This window comes from Triturus cristatus, chromosome 3_2 (genome assembly GCF_964204655.1).
Source record: "Triturus cristatus chromosome 3_2, aTriCri1.1, whole genome shotgun sequence".
NCBI lineage: Eukaryota > Metazoa > Chordata > Amphibia > Caudata > Salamandridae > Triturus > Triturus cristatus.
Window position 1 is genome coordinate 464,353,595 of NC_140584.1, and position 13,357 is coordinate 464,366,951.

Genomic DNA, 13,357 nt, shown 5'->3' on the forward strand with positions numbered 1-13,357 from the left:
CTGGGGGTGAATGTTTTGATTTGATCTGCATTCCGTCCATCAGTTGTGTGTCTTTTGCTTTCTCGTCCTAAGTGCACCAGGTATGCCCAGATGTGGGTCCTGGGCTCACTGTGCCACTGGAATCAAGCTATCCTGACTGATGAGGGGTGAAACCCCGAAACCGGTCCTAGGATGCTTGTTTCTGGTCCAGGGAGGACCGGCTTGACAGTTCAGGCTGGACTGTTCCCATGAGACACAGGGTCAAGACTGATTTGCATATGGCCAGGTCTCAACTGGGGTGGCATAGTGAGCAAAAAAATGATGGATGTAAACCAGATCTCTTGACTGGGGGCGAATGTTTTGATTTGTTTTGCATTCCGTCCATCAATTGTGTGTCTTTTGCTTTCTCGCCCTAAGTGCATTAGGTATGCGCAGACGTGGGTCCTGGGCTCACTGTGCCACTGGAATCAAGCTATCCTGGCTGATTAGGGGTGAAACTCCGAAACCGGTCCTTGGATGCTTGTTTTTGGTCCATGGAGGACCTGGCTTGGCAGTTCGGGCTGGACTGTTCTCATGAGGCACAGGGTCCAGACTGATTTGCATATGGCCAGGGCTAAACTGGGGTGGCATAGTGAGCAAAAGAATGATGGATTTAACCCAGATCTCTTGACTGGGGGTGAATGTTTTGATTTGTTCTGCATTCTGTCCATTAATTGTGTGTCTTTTGCATTTGCAATTAGTTGAATGAATGTATTTGTTGGTTACGGTCCTGAAAACAAAGGGGTTGATTTCAATGGCGAAGAGACCGCCACCTACAGGCTGTTGTGGCGGTCTCCCCTCCATCGTAACCAACTTTACCACCTGCCATATTATGATGGCGGGTGGATGTGTGGCGGTCATAAAGACTGACCGACACAAATCCTTCCTTGAGCCCGTCGGTGCGGCGCAGGCGCTCGTGGATCGTACAATGCTGGCAGTGCCTACCAGCCATTTCAGGGCGGGTTACCCACCATGAAAAGGCTGGTGGAAAGGAACATTGGGAGCCCGTAGCAGGCCCCCCTTCCGACCTTGCCCTTGGTTGTGGATGTTGGTGCCCCCCTTCATATCCCTGTACCATGTGGCAGGCTTCACATGGTGCCTGCCACGTACTGAAGGGATATGTAATATGTCCTGTTTTTACATTGCGTTGGGTGCTGCAGCTAGCAGCACCCGACGCAATGTAAAATATAGGCATTGCGACCATCGTGGTGGCAGTCGCATAGTAATGCCTACTATGGGACCGCCAACAGCTTGTCGGCGGTCCCAATTCCTGATACGATGGTGGATGGACGCCATTGTAATCAGCACCCAGGACTTGAACCCTGTTAGGAATCTCCTACCATGTGGATTGTTGTTTGGAATAAACATGCTGCATTTCTGCATCTACCAGTTCAATGGCATGATGATGTATTACTTTTATATACCCATCGCCAGATTTTCTCCCTGCACTTGCACCTGTTGTCTGTTCATTAGACTTTTTTTTTTTAATGGTTCCATACAATTAGTTTGTTTTTCACCAAGGCAGACTGATCATTGCCCTCATATTAATTTAATTTCAGGAGATTGTTATAATGGGTTAAGTTGAGTCTACATGTAGGCCATTCACTGTCTGGCCCCTCAGCCATGGTGGCATTTTTATAGGTTTAGAATGGAAGCTAGTACTTATTATAAATCTGTGGAAGTATGTTTATTTGTGGTAATGCAAGACTTTTTTTCCTATCCATAAAGAAAGCAATGTCAACATTGTAGGTGCATTCTGCTGATCAGGTACCTGAGTACTGTGTCTGTGATAGAAAATTAGTAAGTTTCCTGTAATTTCTGGGTTGATGTAGAATCAATCAATCAAGGACTTGTAAAGCGCAGTAAATCACCCATGAGGGTCTCAAGGAGCTGAGGTTTCTTGCTGCATCGTGGTCATCTAATCATACGAAAAGCTAGGTTTTGAGTTCTTTCCTAAATAGCTGAAGTGATGGGTTGGCCCTGAGGTGCTGGTGAAGGTTGCTCCAAGCCTTGGCTGCCAGGTGTGAGATGGAGTGTCCTCCACTGTTGCTTCGGGGGATTCGGGGGGTGTCTGTAAGGAAAAGGGAGTCGGATTATAGGCAGTAGAAGAGAAGAGAAGCTTAGCTCAAAGGTGGTGTGGGTTTCATTTCAGGTGCAGCATAACACAGTTATCACAATTGCAATACACATCTGAATGTCACACCACTTTTGTGAGTGTTTAAACATGTATACCACATTAAAAACATGTTTCAATATATTTATACTGCAGTAGTGAACAGTTGCTATTAAACATTTGTTTGCTTTACTGGAATTTCCTAAAATGTTCTCCCATCTTCTCATCACCAGTTGTTTTGCTTTACTTTATTCACCACTCCACATGTAGATGTTGCATTCCATTCAGTAGAGTGTGAAGACTTGAGGTGAGGATTGGTCTCATCCTGTTACTTGTCCGAAACCTCTCAAGGAATCTTTGGCCTGTGCTTCACCAAGCAACCTCCCCAGTTGCTTCGAATAATCATTTTCATGCTTTGACTTTAAGTGTTGGCTCATGGTTGACATGTGAAAGGAGTTTGTGGGCTGTTTTCCCAATTGCTACGTTTGTGTTCACACAGCGTATAGGTGCCCGAGATTGCATTTAGCTTCTCCTTCCTGCCAGGATGTATGAAAAACATATTAACCTGTATGTCAAAGCAGTACCTCATTAGATCTTTTGCTCATCACAAATTAGTGGACTCTCCTCCTGTTGCCAAGAAAAATGCCCTTTTTTTATGTGGTTGAAGTATTCTCAGCCAATGAGAAGCTCAGAAGGTCATTTAGAATGTAAAATAGTCTGTGGTCTAAGCAGCAAGTCCATGGACTACACAGGAAGTCCTTCCCATGTTTTTAGATATGCCAGATCTCCAACCTTGCGAGAGAGACCATGGGCTCATCGCACTAAAAAAGTAGTGTTGGGTATTAGCAAGCCCCGAAATCTTGATTGTGCCGCTTGGGCACATATTGATGGGCCAAAGTATATGAGAAGAGTTATCTCTTTAATATTACACAACCCTCAATTGGCCCAGTGTCTATTAAGGAAGTGATTCGTTTATTCAAAATGAAGATCAGAGTCTGCAGCCTCAACAACTAGGCTAAGGACCACAAGAAGCCAAAATCTGCATCCTATAGTCTGCAATTTGAGAGCGTAGATTATTAAAGCGGACCCAACATCGGTCCATATGATCCAAAGTCTTATCATCAAGTCTGTGGACTTGTACATTCACAATGCCCCCAATAGTTTGCAGGCTTGAAGGAAGGAGTGTAGTCTATAAAAGCTGTGTATCACTTTTAGATCTCCTTCCATAGTGCATAGACCCAGTTCAGAGACTGTGAACTAAGGACCTTGGAGCAGGGGGATTCCTGTTGTTGGTTTCCATGGACTCCTCATGGAGTAGGTAGACTGAAATGAGCTGGAAGTGACATTTCTCCAATGGGAACAGTGCAGTCCGAACTGCCTGGCTAGATCCTTGATGCTTGTGCTCCAGTTCAGGCAGGACCTGGGGCAAGGTCAAGGCTGATTTGCACATGGCTGTGTCCAATCGGAGGTGGCATGGTGGTAAAAATAATGATGGTCCCGAGTGATTACTAGTGGATAAGAATAATTCAAGCAATCCATCCATCACTTTTTTGTACACCTCAGTCCAGTCGTAGCATATCATGTTCAAAGCCACACATTCTGACCGCACTTAAACGCAGTTTTTTCATGAAAGTGAGATGAAATGAATACCAAGTGATCAATGCTGTTACTAAATGAAAATAAATAATGAGCAGATGCCAGGATCTCACGAGAAAGAATATGAAAGCATTATGGAGACTAGATACAGAAGACACAAACAAACACTGACTCCACCACTTTCTTAAGTTCAAAAGCTACGTTTGACTCCCAGTGCAGAAAATGGGCAAATGTACAGCACTAAATAAAATTGGTTAAGTGCTTTGGAAATACACGTTAAGGCATGCACGAGCATTGGCATATTCATAGTAAAGTAATGGTGGTGTAGAAACAAGTGATCTATTTTCTTTCTACCAATGCTTTTGTTGGACCATACTCACCTGTTTTTATCACATATGCTCACACATTTCTTGTTTTAATCCCCTTTTAAGGGCCCGTGCTGTTTACCCATTCACTACCCTCCAATACCTCTGCTCATAGTGCTGCACCAAAATGGGAACAGCACACAAAATTGAGACCAATGGTAGATACTGGTAAGTATGCCATCTGTCTTTTTGGGTTTGTTTCAAATATATTTTTCAGTTCATAAATAACAAGATAGGTTTATACATTCTGTTACACATCCGTAATAGTAACCATTTTCCTCTTTTATTAAATTATCAATTGTAATAGCCGATTATGTGACTTTTCTTAAAGTAAGAAATTGCATTGAAAAGTCAGCACAATACTCTTTTCTTTAGCTCATATGATAATTCCCAGAAGAGGACCCTGTGTGCTTGGTTTACTGTGTATTCGAGATATCACTGTGCCATCAGAATGTATGTTAGTAGATGTCTTAATACTGTGTATATTTCTTTCCTGTTAGCTACAGTGAGACAACAGTCTCTAATGCCCACATTGCAACAAAAAGTAGAAACAACATCAGCGGAGATGCAGGTAGCAGCAATTCAGCCCTCTCCCATCTGTAAATCTCGTAATTCTGTGAGCATCTCACAACAACTACTATTCATCATTGTTTGATCTTTCACTCCATCTTTTATATACTGTTTAAAATGTCTGCTTTTTAATTCTTATTTATCTGTTATAGGTTATTAGCAATAACCCATAAGGAACTGGTTATCTTTCATATGTATGCCTTTTTGTCAAATGCCGCTGCTGATTCATAACTCTTTAACTCAGATTTCACATTAATCTTCTCTCAAGCTGCTGGATAAGAAAATAGCCTACCACCACTGCCTTCCAGGGCAACGGTTTAGCAGGGAGGTATTGTGTAAGAATTGCGAAAGAAGAGAACATGGTGCAGAGATTCGGACTCCTGGTGACATGACTGACATATAGTGCTAGTACAGGAATTATCTCCCCAACAAATACAGAAAATGTTGATCTGTAAATTCTATGTCAAAATTTTACATACAGCTGTTTAGCTAAGGCACATTGAGCTTTATCAAGAAATGGTTCAAATGGTAGAACAGCTTTATGGCCTAGCAAACTGATTGTCAACCTGCCCAGCTTACAATTACATCATTGCACGTGCAATAAGGTAGCTGTTAGAAATGGGATTTCTGGTTGGCTGAGGTTTGCGCCAAAGCCAGGCAGAAACCATCACTCTTTTCACGGCAAGGGAGTTAAACACAGAGGAAAACCCCTGGTCACCCCCTTGGTAGCTTGGCATGAGCAGTTAGGCTTATCCCAGAGGCAATGTGTAAAGTGTTTGCACAACACACACACACAGCAGCAACACACTAGGCACACCACAAAAGAACTCCACACAAGGTTATATCAAAAATAGCCTTTGTATTGTCATAAACACTTTAGAAAAGTAATCACACATTTACACTGTGCCAACTGGCATGGGCAATATTCACAGGGGAATATATACAAGACAGGGCCAATTGGGCCACTGTCAGAAGCATCAGAACAGGTAAGTACGTGTCAAACACAACCAGTAACTACTGGTACCATAATGAACTGAGCCCTTATCCCTTTGGGCATAAAACACGCTAGGTCCAAACTTCATTAGTATAAGACACCCTCCTAAGCATAAACACCTTACGCACTAGGACATCAGCAGCCCAAACAAATTAGGCACTAATCATGGGGCATAAATCACATTAGGCATAAATCATCCTAAGCATGAACGCATTATACCATCTCATTAGGCCTCAACATCATAACATGACATTTGCATTAGGCATAAAACATAACTATGCGTAAACCAGGCGTGCACCACAGTAAACTCACCAGGTATCTAACCCTGACCCAAGGCCAACTGACCTTTTCAGAGGGCTCAATTACCCTATGTCCAGCAAAGTTAGGGCTTGTGGCTGCCAACGCAGCAACATCAAAAAGTGCGCCATTGCACAGACCTAAACGGTGCAGATGACACTAATTGCCGTGCAGCTGGGATCATCACTGGCCCTCACTGTGCCCTCCTGTCCCACTCAGGGGGCCCGATTCACAGAACTAACTTAAGACAAAATCCTAAACTTACTACTTTTGGTGTTCACAGAAGTTAGGATTTTGTCTTAAGTTTGTCTTAAGACAAACTTAAGACAGACTTAAGACAGACAGACTTAAGACAGACTTAAGACAAACTTAAGTTAGGATTTTGTCTTAAGTTTGTCTTAAGTCTGTCTTAAGTCTGTCTTAAGTCTGTCTTAAGTCTGTCTTAAGTTTGTCTTAAGTCTGTCTTAAGTCTGTCTTAAAATTGTCTTAAGACAAACTTAAGACAAAATCCTAACTTCTGTGAATACCAAAAGTAGTAAGTTTAGGATTTTGCCTTAAGTTAGTTCTGTGAATCGGCCCCAGGGACTCTATCCCCACGGGAAATTAGGCACTGGCACCACTGGTACTTGGGACCTCCCACTGAGGCCCTAAAATGACTTTGCCCTTTGTTGGAGCGGCCCGCAATGGCGGGTCCACTCAAGCACCGACAATATGCCTCTGAATGCGCCATCAACAAACAGAAGGCAATCACTGCGACCTTCCTCCCCCTCTGCTTGGTGGGGGAGGCTGAAACACCGCCACTGGAGCCCACAAGGCTTTTCTAGTGCCGACCTCGGCACCAAGTTCACACGGAGCCCCCCTCACTGGGGCTTTGCCCACAATCCCCGGGCACCGACAATGTGCCCGACAGGTCCCACTACTGAGACCTCACTTAACTTCACCAAGGAAAACCCCCACTCACCGGGCAGGCTTGGGGGCTTCGTCTTGACTCAGGACTCTCTCTGGAGGCTTTGTCTCCTTGTGAAGGCCTGCGGGGCTTCCCTCATCTCACGGGAACCCCGCTTGGCATCTGCTAACTTCCGCCTCCGTCCGGCACTTCTCCCTTCAGCACCGGGCAAGGCGGGGTGGGCTCCCGCCGGACTTTCTGCTCCCGACCTCAGCTTCCCTTGTTGGCCCGCCCACAACCAGGCAACTGTGCCTGTCTTCCAGTTCCCGCTCAGCCATGGCCCAGCAGTTTCCTTCGGCTTTTCGGCTGCGATGCGGGTGGGTACCCGCTTTAATGAAATAACACACCACATGCGGGGTGGGCACCCGCCAACACAACGGCCATGCGGGGTGGGCACCCGCTATCAAGAATAAGCATAAAGCAGGGTGGGCTCCCGCTCGGCATCGCAATGCAGGGTGGGCTCCCTCCGAACAAGGCACAAACTGTGGGGAATCCCTATGCTGGGGATTCCCTCCCTCTCCTCCTGGAGCGCAGCGCTGCAAAGCCCACACTCTCTTTCCACAGGGAATAATTAAAATATAGTGCTCCTGAGGCACTAGATGCAGCAAATAAATCTTCCAGGTCCTTGAGGATAACAAGAAGCAGAAAGGTTCATGGGGCATAGCTGGGCCCAGGGAGGCCAGCACACAGGGCCCTCCAGCAGGGAGGTAAGCCCCCATGGTGGTTCCGCCTTGGCCCCAGCAGCAGCAAGCCCCCATCACATCAGGAACAGCACAAGACCAGAACCGAACATTTTCATGAGGTCACAGCCCCTATATTTATACCAACATTTCCTTTGTCTGTAGTGCAGGGCATGGGGGAACCAGATGCAACTGGTTCAGGGGGATTTGAAGCACTTTGTTTTGCAAGCTCCTCTTCCCTTTTTTCAGATGGGGGTTAGGTGATCAGACACACCACAGGGGGCGGAGACAGAATTGTACAGGGCAGGCACATTCCTATTCAGTCAGGGGATTTCTCCTCCCACAACTCCCAGCACAGATGTCCCATTCAGCCCAGCGCTGACTCACCCTGCCCCTCCTGGAGCCACACACACCTCCCAGCCCCTGTCTCTCACAAGCCAGACATGTAATTCACATTAGGCAGGGAGACACATAGCACGCAGAAATGCCAACTTCTAAAAGTGGCATTTCTCCCATAGTCATAATAAATCTCCGCACACCATTGCGCAGCATTTATTCTCACAATTTCATACATACCAAACTCGACCACTCTGCTCCTCCCATACCATGAATTACCACTGACACACACTGATCAGGGAATCCCCAATGCATTCCTATGGGAGGGCAGGCCAATCTCATTAATGTACACAGAAAGCGCACTCACTTTACACTGGACCACAGTGCTTAAGTGCCCAGAGGCCTAAAATCACCAACACTAGGTTACAGAAAAAGGCTAGGAGAATGCCAAAAGGTCCAAGTCCAACAGTAGCCCTTAACCATTCTTTGAGAACTGACCTAAACACAAGGGCAGCATCGGAAGGAGATTCCCATTGAACTGCAAGGCCCAGCCTAAATAGCAGTCCCTTCACATATGATAGAGAAGGATTTTGCAAAAAGAAAAATAGCTCGAATTGACACCCCCGTAATACTTACTAACAGTGTGCAGTGGAAATTTACATACTAATCACAGAAAATACACAGAAAACTGCTTTGCGCATGCGTGCACTAATGTGAAATAATGCATGAAAGGACTAGGCCGCATTTCGCATTGTGCATCTTACTTTGAAAATAACAATAAGTAAAGCCGCTCTTCGTTAAAGCTTTGCTAAGAAAAATATTAACATTGTATAGTGCAAAGGTGGGTGGTAAACAGTGAAAAGTGCATTTACATGTAATTATTAAATGCTTCTGTTTTATTCGTTATAGTGAGCTGAATGGGCCTCCGTTTTCCTAAAATTGACATGGTAGATGGATGCTGGAGGAAAGTACAATAACCCAATAAATAGACAGAAAAGCTGAGCGCTGCAAAAGAGTACACAAAGCCAAGGTTGATCAGCTACGAAAACATTGTTTGTCTGCTAATAGAAGAAACTGTCCACGGGACCCAAGACTTCATCCGTAGACGTAGCAGAAAAACAAAACTAATGTAAATGATGAAACTGTTACATGTTTTATGAACAAATAAAAAAAAGTCAAAGATTATGTAATGAGAACAATGTAAAATTAGTAATGTGATCATGGTGGTGTGATTGAACACCCCCTAAACCATCCAATACGAAGTTGAGTTTAACTAATTGTTTCAACTGTTGTGGGTTGGACATGTAGGTTTTAGGGTATAACTGGGGTATCTTTAGCGGTGTGTTTTAAGTAAGCCAGCTGATGCAGTATGGAGCTGAGCAGCGAGAGGAGAGCTAGAGGGGTGATTCGTCGCTGTCCGTCGGTTTGCACAAAGGCCTAGCTGATCCTGTCCTTGTCCTATTTTCCTGTATCCTGAAATCTTTGTTCCAAGGGACTCCCACTACCTCCTTGGCCAGGGGGGTGGTATTTCTCTGATCCTTTGGGTTAGTATATCGTCATGATTTGTACTTTGCAAATGTATTTTTGTCTCTGAAACTTATGTCTCTTCATCTATCCACTCCTTCATTTGCATATTGTTCATTGATAGGTGTGACACTGTTTGCATTTTGCTGATGTTTTGCTCTCCCTTTTTGTGAGATTTCTTTGTTTGCCTTGTAACCTGTACGGGATGATCATTCATTTCACATTATTTGCGATACACTTTATGAATCTTACTGAGAGTCTGTGATTATTTAGCTAACTAGATAGTTAGATAGTACTATTATTACCATCAGCTTCTCAACCAATGTCCATCAACCAGAGGAAAGAGAGTTGATATACAGGTTCAGTTATGTATTTAGAAAATTTTAAATATGAACCTGTAAAAGAAAACAATTGATCACGTCATTAATAATTGACCCCCAGCGCAACAGGGATTTCATGAGTTGGTTGAATGTGTATGGGCCCTTTGCATGTAATGTTATTGAATATTGATCCCTGATTAAGTGTAGCGCTGGATTCGTTTTCTGGTAGCAGAGGACGGTTTAATTATTGATTAGTTTGGTAATAATTATTGATTATTGATTAAATGTTCTTAACATGAAAAAGTTAGTGTCCTGTTCTATGTTGTCTAGAAGTACAGGTACAGAGCTACCTGATGGAAATTCAGCCTGAAATAGGCAGAAGAAGAGTGTGGATAAAGTAATCACACTACAGAAGTACTTTGTCTGTTTTTATTATACTGTACGGCGGAAGGCTGTAGGTGTTATATTTAGGGAAAAAATTTTATGTGAGTAAAGTGTCTGAAATTGTGAAAGGTCCACTTCCGAAAACTAGCCTTATCCCCAGGGGAGTACCAAGACCTCTTTTACACTAAAAAGTCCTTTTGTGAAACTTTGGCCTTATCCCTAGAGGAGTACCAAGTCCACCTGTAGCTTGTTTGAGTGTAGAATAGCGCTGGTTTTTGTTTTACTCAAAGTCTAAGACTCTCTCGTATGAAGTCAAAACTATCTCTTTATTTAGTGGAACGGAGATTTTATGTTGTTATTTTTTAAATTTTTGTTATGAAAACATAGAAAATACATTGCCGTATTATTTTGTAAAGGGAGGGTCAGTAGAAGGAGTAATACTGAAATCAGGAAAAGCCACGCTGGGATTGGTCAGATAGCGGGAGCTTGAAGAGCTGTAATTGGTTGACTTTTGTAAGCTTTGTTGGTATTGGCTGAGATATTGCTTACCTAGGAGTGCTCCAATTGGTCAGTTGGTGTGAGCTGGTATAGGACAAACACTGACAAATAGAATAATACAATTAAGGAAAGGTTTCCTTGTTTGTTTTGCTGAAGATACAATAGCGTAAAGAGTTGGAAAATTCAGTTGCTTAAGAAAATAAAGGATTTCTTTAAAAAGGACAAACCAAAAGTGAATAGTGAGGGAATTCCGATTCCACCTCCAAAAACGCCTGCTTCCTTTATGATGCTGGAGCGAGGATAACAACCATGTAATTGGTTAGAGAATTGGGTGGAATATACAAAAAATGCTAGTGTTATAGCTTTCCCACAGCATGGTTCGTTTAATGTAGGGATTTTACAGAATTTGAGCGATTGAATGAATTCAGTAGAGCCAAATTCCAGACCTACACAGCATGAAGCGCTGGAGGAGTGGGAAGTAGAGGCATTCAAATGAGAGAAATATTGAGGCGGCAGGAGATACAGAAATATAATGTCTAGATATCCTTTTGAGAAAAGAGAAGAAAAAATAAAAAGATGGCGGAGAGCTGTAATTACTGAGGGTCTGTACTCAGTTTTAGTTGCTGAAGACCAGACAGGAGGTAAATGTAAAGAGAAATAAATAAATATAGAGACTTTGGTATTAAGCTATGACACAAACTATTCTGATGAGTTGTTCGATGACATGTTGACCAAAAGACCTCCGCCATATATAGAAGATTTAGGTGAAGTGACTCCAAATGCACCACTAATGGGAACCCCATTAATTCCATAAGTCCCAAAAATAACTAGAGTAGTACAAGGAAGTGAAATGGACATGTTGAATAAGGCAAGAGAAGAGCTGACCCAGAAAATAAATCAATTAAGTTTAAATGCAGAAGCATTGACAGGACCGGTAACAATCGGTCCCGTAATTTCATTATATGGAGAAAAACAGAATATATCAAAAGTACATACGTTCCAAAGAGTAGTGTCAGGAGTGAAATGGTGACGGTAGCAGATGAGGATGGACAGGCTGACATGACTACTACATTGTTAGATATTCCGGTATGTGAGATGATAACTGAAACCCCCAAGAGAAGTATACAAATGGACCCGAGGAGAATAGGGCCGATTGTCACTCCAATGACAGGGAGTTCAGTAGGTCCTCCACCAGATGAATTAGATGATTGGATAAAGGCAATGGAAAAATGAGAACCTCAACCACAGAGTATAAATGTGAGCCAATTGAGAGTAGATTTGGAAGAGATGATTATTGGTAAGATAAGTCCAGACAGACTAGGGACTTACCGAGATGAAGAGATGTTATTTTTATGTAAAAATATTACTTGGAGGGCGAGAAATCTTCATGAGAAAATAACAGAGGCTGTTAGTGAATATGGTATAGATGTAGGGAAGTTGATGGTGTTGCAGAAAACAAACATGTTGGATTTTACTGATAAGGATTTGGAAAGTTTGAATGTGTCTGGAAAAGATTACAGATAAGGGAGTTGATGAATATTTTGAAAATATTGGGAGATGTAGAGTGGTGGAAAGGTAGATGGACTAAAAATAAAAAAGCGGCAGCTGTAAAAGGAGTGTCTTTGTTTCTGTTGAGAGAGACAGGACAAGCTGAGAGGGCGTGTCTGATGAGAGAAGTTCCAGGTGGTGGATATGTTCACCTTCCCTGGACGAGACAGGATATATTATCCCTTACAAACATTTTTTCCAGGTTAAGGGAGAAACCAGTTGAGTGGTACAAACAGGTAGGGAGGTTTGTGAAAATTTCAAAAGTTTTGTTAAAAGATTTAGATGGTTTGTTTGAGATTGTCATTCCAGCTGATTTATGGACAGAATGTAAGATCACTGTCGATTGGCCAAACGAAGAATACCCTAGAGATCCTAAAACAGGTGCACCATCAGATGAGGTGATGCAAAAGTATAATCAGGTAAACACTTATTTGAATGGAAAAATATCCCCTAAGGAAACAGATTGGGTTAAGATAGACAGGACAACCCAAGAACCAAAAGAGTCAGTACATGCTTACTATGAAATATTGTTGCACCTATTTAAACAGTACAGAAGGTTTGAGAATATTGGAGACAAAGATATGGGACAGTTCGTGTATCCTTTTGTGTTTGGATTGAAACCAGAAATTAGTAACATGATTCAGCAGCATTTGATCTGCTGGCAGAGCAAAACAATTGACGAAATTGTAAGGTATGCGAACTATTGCAGTGACGCTATTGAATCAAGACATAAAATGTTAAAAGAGAAAATGATGTGGGAACAAGTGAAGGTAGCAGAACAGCAAGCCGGGAAATTCAGTTTTGGTTCAATACATTGATGACCTATTAGTGGCATCAAAGACACGAGAGGCATGTGTGATAGATATCATTGCCTTACTGAACCATTTGGCAGAAGGTGGACACAAAGTGTCACCAGCAAAATTATAATTTTGTAAACAGGAAGTCCAGTACCTAGGACACAAAATAGAAAAAGGAGTCAGGAAGGTGACACCAGAACGAACAAATGAGCCCACCTAAAACTCAGAGAGAAGTTTCAATGTTCTTGGGAATGGTTGGATACTGCAGGCAGTCGATCAGTAGTTTCTCACTGATTGCAAAACCTTTACATAGGTTGACACGAAAAGATGTGAAAGATCCGATTGTTTTGGATGATGAAAGCATGGAAGCC